Raw genomic sequence first — 15,632 nt, forward strand, 5'->3', positions numbered from 1 at the left:
CTTCGGCTTGAGTAGGGAGTTGAATGACTCACAAATACATGTTGAATCATCTCCAGTTGAGCCACCCCCAGTAGAACGCTTCTCTGGGCAGGTATACACTAGACGGGACAAAAATACAGAGCCGAGGAATGTGGAAAGCATCGCCAATGATCCGGCTCAAAGGCCGTCACGCATTAAGCATCCTATTCAACGATGGGTGAGTTATGAGACCTTCTCCCTTGATTTCCAGTTGTTTATGTCTCAGCTCACAAAACAGGCTGAACCCACTTGTTTTAATCAAGCTCTTCAATCCCGTCATTGGACTGAAGCTATGAATGAAGAAATGAAAGCCCTTCATGAATGCCAGACTTGGGAAATAGTCTCTCGGCCAGAAGGAAAGAATGTAGTTGGCTCAAAATGGGTTTATAAAACAAAGTATAAGCCTGAAGGAAGCATTGACAGATATAAGGCACGACTTGTTGCTCGAGGATTCACACAACAATATGGTGAAGAGTACGATGAAACTTTTAGTCCGGTAGTCAAAATGGGTACTATTCGTGTCATCATATCCTTAGCAGTCGATCGAGGTTGGAGCCTTAGCCAGATGGATGTTAAAAATGCATTTTTGCATGGAACTTTAAAGGAAGAAGTGTATATGGAGCAACCTCCTGGTTATGCAGAGAAGGATCCTACTGCATAGGTGTGCAAACTAAGGAAATCTCTGTATGGGTTGAAACAGGCGTCCCGTTCCTGGTTTGAAAGTTTCTCTATGCAAATTCAAAGTTATGGTTTTAGAAGATGCTCTCTGGATCACTCACTCTTTATTTGCCAAAAGGCAGACATTGTTATACTTCTTATATATGTTGATGACATTGTGATCACTGGGAGTTCAGATAATCATGTGCAAGACGTGAAGCAGTTTTTAATGAAAACTTTCAAAATGAAAGATTTAGGGGAGTTGAGGTACTTTCTTGGTGTGGAAGTTGACAGACAACAAGACACATTGACACTCGTGCAACAAAAATACACTCTTGACCTTCTGGAAAGAGTCGGGATGACGAATTGGAAACCAGTCAGTACTCCTAGTGTATTACATCAAAGGCTGAGCTCTGAAGATGGTCATCTTTGTGTCAACCCTACAATGTATAGAAGTCTCGTGGGAATGTTACAGTACTTGACCTTTACCAGACCTGATATAGTTTATGCAGTCAATCAGGTATTCCAGTTTATGCATGCTCCAACGGAAGGTCATATGGAAGCTGTGAAGCGCATTCTACGTTATTTAAAAGGAACTATAGGAGATGGACTTGTTTATCGCAAGAACAATAATTTGCATAGAGGACATGAACTCATCACTTATATAGACGCAAATTGGGCAGGGGATCCAGATGAGAGACGATCTGTCTCTGGATATTGTGTATATATTGGACACAATTTAGTGTCCTGGAGCAGTAGAAAACAAAAGGCAGTGGCACGATCGAGTACAGAGGTTGAATACAGATCGATGGCTGCAGGCACGGCAGAAGTCACATGGATTAGACACTTATTGAGTGATCTTGGGGAGACAATTATTCGATCTTTTCTTCTATGTGATAATCAAAGCGCAATAAACATTGCATGTAATCCTATCCAGCATAGCAGAACGAAGCACATTGAGATTGACCAACATTTCATACGGCAGAAAGTCGAGATGAAGGAGATAGAACTACGTCATGTTCGAACAGAAGATCAAGTGGCAGACTTGTTTACCAAGGGGTTAACAGGACGTCAATTTTGGCTATTGAAGAGCAAGTTGTACATGATCCAAAATCACGTACAACTTGAGGGAGGGTGTTAAAATATAGCTTGCGTATGGATCTGGTTCCAGATCCATACGCATGGTATGTTAATGAAACACATGTTGTTTTATTATCATTAATGGCATCCTTGTAATATCTCTGATATTACAAGGATAGTTGTATATTTGTTGTTTTATATCAAATGGTTAGGGCTTGGAGGTCGAGTATTCGTGAGCCGCCGCAGCCATTGGTTTCTCTCTCTCTCTCTCTCTCTCTCTCTCTCTCTCTCTCTCTCTCTCTCTCTCTCGCCCTGTTTCCTGTAGACGCTGTATCAGATATGGAAATATGATAACCCCGACCCTCTCTCGTTCTGCCCCCTATCTCTCCCCCACTTTTGTTCTTTCTTCCCCTTCTTCGTTCCTCTCTCTCTCCATCTTCATCTTCTCTTATTAGGGCTCTGATTAAAGCGCTGATTAAGAAAATTCTTTGAATAGGGCTTTGAATCAAATTTCTTTAATTAAAGTTTTTTATATTTAGTTTGATTATGTTTTTTTGTTGATTTAACTAGGGTTTTTTTCTTTGTTTAGTTCTTTTTTTTTCTTTGATTTTCATTGATTAGGGCTTTGAATAAAATATCTTTAATTAGAGATTTTGATATTTAATTTGATTAGGGTTTTCTTTGATTTTATTTGATTGGGACTTTGAATCAAATATCTTTAATTAGGGCTTTTGATATTTAAATTATTAGGACTTTTCTTTTATTTGATTAGGTCTTTTTCTTAAATTTTTTTTTATTTTCTTTGATTTTCTTTGATTAGGGCTTTGAATCAAATTTTTTTAATTAGGGCTTCTTATAATTAATTTGATTAGGGTTGTTTTTCTTTGATTTTCTTTAATTAGGGTTTGAATTAGGGTTTTTTTATGTTTAATTTTATAATTTATATATAGTTTATTTGATTTTATGGTTTATTTTTCTTATAGTTTAGTGTTTTTTAGTTTATTTATGATTAATTTTCTTTCATTTTAGGGTTTTATGATTATTTATGGTTTTTGTATTTGTATACAACAAATGAATTCTTATTTTTTTCTCAATTTGCTTGGATCCAGTTTGAGATCCATTTTTGGGGTTAAAATCCATAATTTTTTGATAAGCTTTCATAATTAGATCCAATATAACACTCATTAAAGCATTTAAATATAAAAAAATATCAATTATGATTTTTTTCAAATTACTCAAATTTTAAACATTTTTTGGTTTTTAGATCCAATCTAAGATCCATATCTGGAGCAAAAATTCATAATAAACATGTTAAAACACTCATATGATGAGGTGGATAGTCGTACAATCCAAAATGAAATTATCCCACCCATTATCCATATGTGTCCAAGCCGTCTGCACTGCGTCAAAATCAAATGTCAGACACAAGGAACACAACTTCTTGTCCAGTTGAAACAAACGGTGGATGTAGTACAGTTGTTACAAAACAGACAATTATGTTCTACAGTTCCGTCCAATCTTGGACAAGCAATCAAGCACACCCTAATGTCCCCTAATTCCCTGATCAATATTAGGTTAGGTGCCTGCTGGAAACTTGCCAAAGAAATTAGTGAAACCATTGATTTAGTTTAGATGCTCAGTTTTTTTTTAAATTAACGTGACAAAAAGTCTTACATGCTTACTTTTTTTCAATAAGTCAGTGCGGCGCGACGGTCCTTACTGCTGCAAGCCTTTCTATTGCTTTGTCACGGGCATAGAATACTTCGCAAACCCGTGACACGCCAAGCTGCCCAATCTGGCCAACCTAACGGCCAAAGGCCGTGTACCCACACCTTTCCATGTGCTGAATCATTTTCATTGGACCTGCGTACCACCTCGCGCGCAACTGCCTAGCGGAAGCTGATCAAGCGCATTTTCAAATGCGTATTTCATGTAGTCCATGCCGCTTAGTGCATAGCTTTCTCATACCAGCTATCACTTCCGAAAGTGGCACAAACTTTACCTCAGCCTTGCGTGTCATGAAGCGTATTTGATGCAGGGCAGGACCCGATTGGGTCCATCGTGCCACCCGATCCGCCACAAAGGGCAGATGAAAGACCCCGCGCATATGACTCACTTGCAGGGACGGAGCCACGACGCAGGGAGGTATCCCTGCGCACCTACGTCAGGCGTGGTGGAGCTCGCACGCCCCAGAACCAGATGCAAAGAGAGACTGACCTGGATCGTGGGTCGGATCCAAATATGGACCCACGACCCGGTCCAGTAAACAGCCTTTAAAAGGCCCTGCCTAGGGTTGCGTGAAGGCGGAGATCATTGAAAAGCTCCAGCCGCCTTCTTCCCTGCAGTTTTCCTATTCTTTTACTTGCTTGTTGTTTTTCCTTTATATTTTTTCACTGTTTATTGCATATTCCCATTGCTTATTGAACATTTCTGAGTTTAATAAAGAAGTTCAGCCACACCGATTCACGGTGGGCCATTATTTTCTCTCCTCCTCCAACATGGACTGCATCAAAGTGGTATCAGAGCAGCGGGCGTTCCACCTTCATCAGCGGTATGGCTCTTGAGGAGGGAATCGATCCGATACAAGGCGAAGTGCGTGAGGAGGCGAGCAGCGAAGATCCCATGCTACGTGTCATGGAGGTGTTGACGAAAATACAGGAGAATGTGTTGCGCGTGACCCGGGATGTTGCAGGCCTATCGAAAAGGCTGGATGGGATGGATAATCGTTTGACAGCACTTGAGTCGCGCAAGGGGCCGTGCGCAGTACCAGATGCTGACTTCGCTGATGGCGTGTCTGCAAATCTGAACCTCCAAGGGGCTGAATCGTCCCAGCCGATACCCCTTCAACGAGTGACTGCGCCTGTTTCAGCATCCATGAATGGTCCAGCCTACCCAGCAGTTCCAGCATCCGTGTATGGTCCGGACATCTCTCGACAGCACCAGGGGATCCCGGCGAACAACGATGCCCTGGTAAGAGCACCCTACTCCCGACAACGGGTGATTGCGCCTGTTTCACAGGTGGACCCGAGCTTGCAGGGCCCCAGCGGTACGCTGGGTCAACCTGCAGGCCAGGGTGCGTGGCCAGGCGCAACAGCAAGTGCGCTGAGGGTCAGCCCGAGCCTGCAGGGCCCCAGTGTTGCGCTGGGTCCACCTGCGGGCCCAGGATCGTGGCAGGGCCTCGCGCGGGCTGTGTCGCAGGGTGAGCTGAGTCGGCAGGGGCCCAGCGTCACGCTGGACCCTGCTGCTGGCCCGGTCCTATCAGCCCAGCTTGGGAGAGACGTGCATTTCTTCCCCGACCCCACACGGGGAGGCTCCGTAGCCGCATCCCTGCGAGCTGGAGTTGGCGAACCTTTGTTGATGGGCCCAGATCCAAGAGGACCCAATCCAGTTTGTAATGCAACGGGACCCAGGCCTGTTTCGCTGGGACCAACCATTGGGTCTCAGGGAACGGGTTTGGGTCTAGACACCCCTTACCCAGCCTACCTAGTTGGTTCCGGTTCGCGGGCAGCCCCGAGCCAAAACAAACCCATTAGTTCCGACCCTCAACATATACCCTAGACCGACCCTAACCCATATCGGACCCAGACGGAGCTCCAGTTTGGATTTGAGCCGGGTCAAAACCAGACCCATAATGCTATGGATCGGGGATCGAGTTCAAACCAAGCTTCTTATCCCCACAACTCGAACCTCGATCCAACCCACTCATATCTGGGTCCGACGAGTAGTGTAGGAGCGGGCCCGATCCATATCCCATCGGGCGAATCGACCCATCCATATAACCACCAGGCACCATACCCATACCCATACCCAAACTCAAATCCACCTGTTTACCCAACCCTGACCCAGAACCCAACTCAACCTCCAGCCCAACACCATACTCCTAACCCACAACCATATTATACCAATTTTACCCGCCAGGAACCCGAACCCTCCCCCCTACATTGGCCTTCCCGTCATTCTAGTACCACAATACCGGCCGCAGATGGTGCCCGCCCCCGGGCAAACCAGACCGAGACAATGTCAGCAGGAACCGGCGCGCCCTGACCGCCGACCCCCCATAGGGAGAGTGCGACAGCACCAACATCCCGGCGAGCAATACCGCCCTACGGACAATGAGGCAGCCTGGGACGACGACCTTTTCTGGAACGAGCATCCTGCCGGAATGGTGGAGCCGCGACAACAGAGAGCACCATACCACTCCTCCACTTATGGCGTGAAACTGGATCTTCCGGAGTTTGCGGGGCGATTCGACGCGGAGCAGTTTTTCGACTGGTCTTATGCAGTGCAGTTCTTCTTCGATTATCACACAGTTGTTGAACATCGTCGTGTCTCGTTAGCTTCTACGCGATTGAGAGGCCTAGCACAGACATGGTGGGTGGAGCTACAACGATCAAGGGAGCGGCAGGGATTAGAGCGCGTACAGTCATGGGAGAAAATGCAAAGACTGATGCAGTCAAAGTTCGTGCCTTCGGATCACGCCGAGCGAGCCTACAAGGAATACCTGACCCTGCGCCAAGGTTCCCGAACTGTAGCAGAGTACACCGCGGAGTTCCATCGTCTTTCCCTGCGTGTGCAGATCGAGGAAACAGCTCGTCAGCAGGTCACGAGGTACATTTCGGGTCTCCGCCCTGCTATCTCTGATGATTTTAGTTGTGTCACAGTGGAAACATTAGATCAAGCCAGCAGTTATGCCATGAACATCGAGGACAAGCTGAAGCGGAGGAAGGAATATCGGACGACCCGCAATGAGCCCATCAGCCGACCCAAGCCGAGTTTCCCAACCAGGGGAGCAAGCTCCCCTAGTGACTCAAAACCTAGAACAGACCTTAGCAAACCTGACCAGTCAGGTCCAGCTTTCCACACCCGATCCAAAGCCAAACCTACTGAGTCGACCCTTCGTTGTTTTAGGTGTCAAGAGTTAGGACATGCCGCGTCCAAGTGTCCGACCGTGAGCAAGAACACCCATCTTGTTGAAGGGATTGTCGAGTCCGCAAGTGAGAGTGATAGTGATGACAATTCATTAGTTGAGGTTGAGGATGAGAGGGGAGTTATAGAGTTCGAAGGCAACGTCGAAAGTTTGTTGTCCATCTGTCATGTGTTGACCACACCCCGAGAATCGGCCCCATCGAAATGGCTAAGGAATAACATTTTTAGGACCCGGTGCAACTGTGAGGGGCACGCATGTGATGTCATCATTGATACCGGAGCTTGTGAGAACATGGTGTCTGAGAGTGTGGTGTCTACCTTGAAACTTAACACCGAAAAGTTGTCCCACCCTACAAGATGGCCTGGTTCAAGAAAGGAAATGAGGTTCCCATCACTCAGCGATGCCTAGTCCGGTTTTCCATGGGGGAACACTACCACGATGAGGTGTGGTGTGATGTAGCCCCTATGCATGCGTGTCACATTCTCTTGGGACGTCCCTGGCAGTTCGATCGCCAGACAACTCACGATGGCCGCAAGAACACATACTCCTTTGTCTTTAATGGCCATAGAATAGTCCTACCTATCAAGGAGACTGGTTTCCCCACTGTAGACAAACCTGAGCGAGTTCCCCGAATCGCAGGTCTCTCGTACCGGCTCTTCCTGGACCACTGTCAGGAAGATGGCTATTGTTATGCCCTAGTGGCAAAGCCAGTGATGAGTTCGTCCGTGTCCATTCCCGCGAATGTTGCCCCTCTTCTAGAGGAGTTCCGCGACATTATGCGGGATGAACTACCTGATGGATTACCTTCGGCAAGGGTAGTCCAACATGCCATAGACTTTGTGCCAGGGTCGAGTCTACCCAACCTTCCCGCATATCGCATGAACCCCACTGAGCATACTGAGTTATTAAGACAGGTTCAGCAATTGCTGCAAAAGGGTTTCATTCGCGAGAGTGTTAGTCCTTGTGCCGTTCCCGCCTTACTTACTCCTAAGAAAGATGGGTCCATGCGCATGTGTGTCGATAGTCGTGCAATCAATCGCATCACAGTCAAATACCGCTTTCCCATTCCTCGTTTGGACGATATGTTTGATATATTATCTGGTGCCTCCATTTTCTCTAAAATAGACCTAAAAAGCGGGTATCACCAGATTCGTATACGCGAAGGGGACGAGTGGAAAATAGCATTCAAGACACGTGATGGATTGTACGAATGGTTAGTCATGCCGTTTGGGTTATCTAATGCCCCAAGTACCTTTATGAACATGATGACCCAGGTATTGCGTCCGTGTATTGGGAAGTTTGTTGTTGTCTACTTTGACGACATTTTGATCTATAGTTCCTCATTGTCCGAGCATTTGAGTCACCTGCGTCAAGTCTTAGATATTTTGAGAAAGGAAAAATTGTATGCCAATGCCAAGAAGTGTGAGTTTATGACGTCCAGTGTCGTGTTCTTAGGGTTTATTGTGTCATCTGATGGCGTCAAGGCCGACCCTGCAAAAGTCCGCGCGATTGTCGATTGGCCTACCCCAAAGACTATAGGAGAGATCCGTAGTTTCCACGGGTTAGCCACTTTTTACCGACGTTTCGTGAAAAATTTTAGTACCCTTATGGCCCCCATCACGGAGTGCCTAAAAGGTACTAGTTTTCATTGGACGCCAGCGGCTAGCAAAGCCTTTACGATCATCAAGGACAAAATGACCAGTGCTCCTGTCTTAGCCCTCCCAGATTTTAGTGCAGTCCTTGAGGTTGAATGTGATGCCTCTAAAGTGGGGATTGGCGCCGTCTTGAGTCAGAATCGTAGGCCCGTTGCCTTCTTTAGCGAGAAGGTAACTCAGGCCAGGTGCCAATACTCCACTTACGATGTTGAGTTCTATGCCGTTGTACAAGCCCTTCGTTATTGGAGACATTATCTCATTTATAAGGAATTTGTCTTGTACACGGACCATGAGGCATTCAAGTATCTGAACAGTCAGAAAAAGTTGAGTGCTCGTCATGCCAAGTGGGTCAGCTTCTTGCAAGAGTGTTGGTGCTGTCGCACTCTCCCTATGGGGGGTCGGCGAGCAATACCGCCCTACGGACAATGAGGCAGCCTGGGACGACGACCTTTTCTGGAACGAGCATCCTGCCGGAATGGTGGAGCCGCGACAACAGAGAGCACCATACCACTCCTCCACTTATGGCGTGAAACTGGATCTTCCGGAGTTTGCGGGGCGATTCGACGCGGAGCAGTTTTTCGACTGGTCTTATGCAGTGCAGTTCTTCTTCGATTATCACACAGTTGTTGAACATCGTCGTGTCTCGTTAGCTTCTACGCGATTGAGAGGCCTAGCACAGACATGGTGGGTGGAGCTACAACGATCAAGGGAGCGGCAGGGATTAGAGCGCGTACAGTCGTGGGAGAAAATGCAAAGACTGATGCAGTCAAAGTTCGTGCCTTCGGATCACGCCGAGCGAGCCTACAAGGAATACCTGACCCTGCGCCAAGGTTCCCGAACTGTAGCAGAGTACACCGCGGAGTTCCATCGTCTTTCCCTGCGTGTGCAGATCGAGGAAACAGCTCGTCAGCAGGTCACGAGGTACATTTCGGGTCTCCGCCCTGCTATCTCTGATGATTTTAGTTGTGTCACAGTGGAAACATTAGATCAAGCCAGCAGTTATGCCATGAACATCGAGGACAAGCTGAAGCGGAGGAAGGAATATCGGACGACCCGTAATGAGCCCACCAGCCGACCCAAGCCGAGTTTCCCAACCAGGGGAGCAAGCTCCCCTAGTGACTCAAAACCTAGAACAGACCTTAGCAAACCTGACCAGTCAGGTCCAGCTTTCCACACCCGATCCAAAGCCAAACCTACTGAGTCGACCCTTCGTTGTTTTAGGTGTCAAGAGTTGGGACATGTCGCGTCCAAGTGTCCGACCGTGAGCAAGAACACCCATCTGGTTGAAGGGATTGTCGAGTCCGCAAGTGAGAGTGATAGTGATGACAATTCATTAGTTGAGGTTGAGGATGAGAGGGGAGTTATAGAGTTCGAAGGCAACGTCGAAAGTTTGTTGTCCATCTGTCATGTGTTGACCACACCCCGAGAATCGGCCCCATCGAAATGGCTAAGGAATAACATTTTTAGGACCCGGTGCAACTGTGAGGGGCACGCATGTGATGTCATCATTGATACCGGAGCTTGTGAGAACATGGTGTCTGAGAGTGTGGTGTCTACCTTGAAACTTAACACCGAAAAGTTGTCCCACCCTACAAGATGGCCTGGTTCAAGAAAGGAAATGAGGTTCCCATCACTCAGCGATGCCTAGTCCGGTTTTCCATGGGGGAACACTACCACGATGAGGTGTGGTGTGATGTAGCCCCTATGCACGCGTGTCACATTCTCTTGGGACGTCCCTGGCAGTTCGATCGCCAGACAACTCACGATGGCCGCAAGAACACATACTCCTTTGTCTTTAATGGCCATAGAATAGTCCTTCTACCTATCAAGGAGACTGGTTTCCCCACTGTAGACAAACCTGAGCGAGTTCCCCGAATCGCAGGTCTCTCGTACCGGCTCTTCCTGGACCACTGTCAGGAAGATGGCTATTGTTATGCCCTAGTGGCAAAGCCAGTGATGAGTTCGTCCGTGTCCATTCCCGCGAACGTTGCCCCTCTTCTAGAGGAGTTCCGCGACATTATGCCGGATGAACTACCTGGTGGATTACCTTCGGCAAGGGTAGTCCAACATGCCATAGACTTTGTGCCAGGGTCGAGTCTACCCAACCTTCCCGCATATCGCATGAACCCCACTGAGCATACTGAGTTATTAAGACAGGTTCAGCAATTGCTGCAAAAGGGTTTCATTCGCGAGAGTGTTAGTCCTTGTGCCGTTCCCGCCTTACTTACTCCTAAGAAAGATGGGTCCATGCGCATGTGTGTCGATAGTCGTGCAATCAATCGCATCACAGTCAAATACCGCTTTCCCATTCCTCGTTTGGACGATATGTTTGATATATTATCTGGTGCCTCCATTTTCTCTAAAATAGACCTAAAAAGCGGGTATCACCAGATTCGTATACGCGAAGGGGACGAGTGGAAAATAGCATTCAAGACACGTGATGGATTGTACGAATGGTTAGTCATGCCGTTTGGGTTATCTAATGCCCCAAGTACCTTTATGAACATGATGACCCAGGTCTTGCGTCCGTGTATTGGGAAGTTTGTTGTTGTCTACTTTGACGACATTTTGATCTATAGTTCCTCATTGTCCGAGCATTTGAGTCACCTGCGTCAAGTCTTAGATATTTTGAGAAAGGAAAAATTGTATGCCAATGCCAAGAAGTGTGAGTTTATGACGTCCAGTGTCGTGTTCTTAGGGTTTATTGTGTCATCTGATGGCGTCAAGGCCGACCCTGCAAAAGTCCGCGCGATTGTCGATTGGCCTACCCCAAAGACTATAGGAGAGATCCGTAGTTTCCACGGGTTAGCCACTTTTTACCGACGTTTCGTGAGAAATTTTAGTACCCTTATGGCCCCCATCACGGAGTGCCTAAAAGGTACTAGTTTTCATTGGACGCCAGCGGCTAGCAAAGCCTTTACGATCATCAAGGACAAAATGACCAGTGCTCCTGTCTTAGCCCTCCCAGATTTTAGTGCAGTCTTTGAGGTTGAATGTGATGCCTCTAAAGTGGGGATTGGCGCCGTCTTGAGTCAGAATCGTAGGCCCGTTGCCTTCTTTAGCGAGAAGCTAACTCAGGCCAGGTGCCAATACTCCACTTACGATGTTGAGTTCTATGCCGTTGTACAAGCCCTTCGTTATTGGAGACATTATCTCATTTATAAGGAATTTGTCTTGTACACGGACCATGAGGCATTGAAGTATCTGAACAGTCAGAAAAAGTTGAGTGCTCGTCATGCCAAGTGGGTCAGCTTCTTGCAAGAGTACACCTTTTCGCTTCGGCATCAATCGGGTACCCTGAACAAGGTGGCTGACGCTCTTAATAGGAAGAACAGCCTTCTGATGACTATGTCGGTGCAGGTCATTGGTTTTGAGCAATGCAAAGAGTTATACCCTACGGACCCTGATTTTCACAAAGTCTGGGAAGGGTGCACCTCTTCAGATCGCAACCTCGACCCCCGTTTTTGTATTCATAATGGTTACCTCTTCCGTGGTAACCAATTATGTGTGCCCAATTTCTCCCTTAGACTTCAGTTGATTTCTGAATTACATGAAGGAGGGTTAGCAGAGCATTTCGGGCATGATAAGACGTTCGCTTTCTTAGATGAACGATACTTTTGGCCCAAAATGCGCAAAGATGTTGTCAAGTTTATCCAAGGCTGTCATGTGTGTCAAGTGTCCAAGGGTCATCGTCAGAATAGTGGTCTGTAGTCTGTACACCCCGTTACCCATTCCTGAACGGCCGTGGGAGCATGTATCCATGGATTTTATCGTGGGCCTTCCCCGCACACCACGTCGTTTTGATTCAATTTTAGTAGTTGTTGACCGGTTCTCAAAAATGGCTATCTTTGTTCCGTGCAAGCGCACCACCGATGCCTCTTTAGTCGCCTCATATTATTTCAAGGATGTTGCCCGTTTCCACGATCTACCTCACACAATCACTTTCGATCGCGACACGCGTTTTATGAGCCACTTTTGGAAATCGTTATGGGCCATGTTGAAAACTAAGCTTCAGTTCAGTAGTGCGTATCATCCCCAGACTGATGGCCAAACCGAAGTTGTGAACCGCACCTTAGGAAATTTGTTACGGAGCCTAGTGGGCGAAAATGTCAAAACTTGGGATCTCGTATTGCCCCAGGCCGAGTTCGCCTATAACAACTCCATTAACCGTTCTACTGGTAAATCTCCGTTCCAAGTAGTGTATGGTCGGTCTCCCACCCATGTCGTTGACCTAGCCCCTGTGTCAGATCTCTCAGCTCCAGCTCCGGATGCCTTTGATGCCGTTGAGTATATACGTGACGTTCACAGACAAGTTCGGGCCAAACTTGTTGAAAGCTATGAGACCTACAAAGCTTTCGTAGATCAGGGTCGTCGTGATGTCCATTTCGAGGTCGGTCAACTTGTCTGGGTGTATCTGCGTCCAGAGCGTTTTCCTGTAGGCACCTATAGCAAATTAAGTCCTAAGAAGTATGGCCCTTTTAGGATCCTTAAGCGATTGGGTTCGAATGCTTACCTCCTTGAGCTGCCCGATAATTGGCATATTTCCCCTATTTTCAACGTGGCTGATCTATATGCTTACTGTGGCAACAACAAGTCGACAGAGTCGACTTCTTCCCAACCAGGGGAGAATGATGCAGGGCAGGATCCGATTGGGTCCATCGTGCCACCCGATCTGCCACAAAGGGCAGATGAAGGACCCCGCGCATATGACTCACTTGCAGGGACGGAGCCACGACGCAGGAAGGTATCCCTGCGCACCTACGTCAGGCGTGGTGGAGCTCGCACGCCCCAGAACCAGCTGCAAAGAGAGACTGACCTGGATCGTGGGTCAGATCCAAATCTGGACCCACGACCCGGTCCAGTAAACAGCCTTTAAAAGGCCCTGCTTAGGGTTGCGTGAAGGCAGAGATCATTGAAAAGCTCCAGCCGCCTTCTTCCCTGCAGTTTTCCTATTCTTTTACTTGCTTGTTGTTTTTCCTTTATATTTTTTCACTGTTTATTGCATATTCTCATTGCTTATTGAACATTTCTGAGTTTAATAAAGAAGTTCAGCCACACGGATTCACGGTGGGCCATTATTTTCTCTCCTCCTCCAACGTGGACTGCATCAGTATTGCAACTTCATGTGCACACTACAGCAAAACCTCGCCACTGAAGGAACAAGATCTTGTGGCCCCCAGTCCCAAGACCAATTGATTATTGAACACCACAGCGAAGAGTACCACCTAGACTCATTTGTCGGTGCCTAGGCATTCTCTCGCCTAGCCCCAAGTCACCATACTCAGTTGAAATCACCTAATGTGATCCATGGGGGAATTAACCCTAACCCACATGCACCCCCGTGCATTCAACCGTTACGTGCGGAAAACTCTTGCAAGCCAAAAGGTCCTTAACCAAATCTCCAAAGGCAACATCCTCTTATCTGGTGGCACTGCTTAACCAAACAATGTTTCACGTCTGTGCCGCCATACAGCGATGTACTAACGCTGATACTGATGCCTATCACTTGCCATGTTAACACCGCACGTTACCGATCAAGCCAATACACACTACATGTTTTTTCCACTCAGTAGAGCTTCACACTGCAACTGCCCCATTACGAAAGATCGGTCCGGAACATTCTCCCTCACCCAAAACCATTGTCGTTCTCGGCAATGTTGGTATAGGTAAGAACACAGTCTTCAATGATAAGTCAGTTTTCCTTCGTACTTATCTTTGTTTGCTCTTTTTTCTTCAACCTAATCAACTTGTTCTGGTTTGCATTCACTATCACCGCAACCTTTAACGCGTCAAGTCTCATTCCTTTAACGCATCTCTGATCACTTAGACAGTGGTCTTCTGCTTTATCAACATCGAGCATCATTTTCTAGTGAGACCCACTGTAGTCTCATAAACAAGCTTCCACAGCAGCAAGCCAGCGACCAGAAAGGTTTAAGCAAGGACCGTCCCACCGCACTGGCCTATTGAAGAAATAGGCTCGTGACAAAAACAGCACTAACTTTTTTGCTCAGATCAACTCACCCGACCTTCCGATAAAACGGAAACACCCAACATGAATAGGAAGGTTTTATATTAGTATTTCCGTCATGCATGCTACTGCTTTCTTCCTAACACCAAATTCTAATATCAAAGAAAATGTAAAAATCGAATGGCAAATATAACTCTGATCAGAAAATGAAAAAATTATTCGCTAATCTTAGAATTTACTTTTTCCTTGTTTTTTTAATTTTCCGCTTACAAATTTTCGATCGAACACACACGCACACACACAGTGAGAGGGAGAAGAAGAAGAAGAACACCAAGAACAACAACAACAACAAAAATCCTTATAAATAAATCACGAACTCAAATTCCGATTTCTTCGCATAAATAAGAAATTTAGAACGGGAAAAACCCAAAAATGGAAGAGATTAGCACGTTTACAAAGGGAATATGAAAACCTAGGTCTTCCGTACCTTATTTCTGCTGCTTCTTCGGATTCGCTTTTGTGGTAGAGAAGTCTTCTTCTTCTTCTTCGTTTTGTTAGCGTTTGGCTCGACGAGTATTTCGTTGTTTTCGGTGGCTTTGGCTTTGGGGATTTTTTTTATTAGGGTTTGTGAAGCACAGAAACCCTTTTTTTGGGGAGGGCTCAGGAGAGGCAAAATGACTCTAGTACCCCTCGTGCTTCTCTTGATGTTACGTCTTGACTTTGACATGGACCTGGCTAGTCAACAATTAGCCAGGGACTCGAGGTGGGTCCGAGCCAACGTTGACTGGGGAGTTGGAGAATTTGGTGACATGGCATGAACAGGAGATGCATTATGGGTTTGGATGGTGGGTTGCGATCCGGTTTTGGTTCTTCTTATTATTTGGGTCTCAACTCAAGTGACTAAAGTGGTTGGAATACCCATTTATCTATGATCAACTTAAAGCTCAATGGTCATCTATCAAGAAGGTAAGATTCACTGGCCTCGAGAGAAGGTTGTTTTTAATTGATGCTTCCAATGATAAGGATATGGATTTCAGGATGAGAAGAAGTGTGTGGATAGCAGGATGCACCCTCCTCTCCTCGAAATGGAAATCGGACATGAATTAAAAATGGGAGGTGACCATCTGGATTCATATTATAGATCTTCCAACTGAATTTTTTGTATAAGATTTTTTTTTAGTAGAGTAGAGAAATGCTTAAAAGGAAGCTTAATAGAGATAAGGACTGTTTCATCATAGAACAATAGTGGAAGATGCTTCAACCATAGTGACAAATATCGCGAGATTTATGAAAAAACTTGTGATAATTTCTTAACCACCCCCACAAG

At 46.4% G+C, this 15,632-nt stretch overlaps 1 protein-coding gene across 3 annotated transcripts in view; it reads right to left on the reverse strand.

The window, feature by feature from the left end:
- The window catches only part of LOC149843456 (serine/threonine-protein phosphatase 5-like), a 33,140-nt gene extending 18,215 nt beyond the window's left edge, over window positions 1–14,925 (reverse strand). For all 3 annotated transcript variants that reach the window (XM_089999819.1, XM_089999820.1, XM_089999818.1), the window contains exon 1: window positions 14,793–14,925. The gene's annotated coding sequence lies outside the window, so the exon portion shown is untranslated. The remainder of the gene's footprint in view (window positions 1–14,792) is intronic.
- Between the last annotated feature and the right edge of the window lie 707 nt (window positions 14,926–15,632).

This window comes from Nuphar pumila, chromosome 3 (genome assembly GCF_984573655.1).
Source record: "Nuphar pumila chromosome 3, dmNupPumi1.hap1.1, whole genome shotgun sequence".
Classification (NCBI taxonomy): domain Eukaryota; kingdom Viridiplantae; phylum Streptophyta; class Magnoliopsida; order Nymphaeales; family Nymphaeaceae; genus Nuphar; species Nuphar pumila.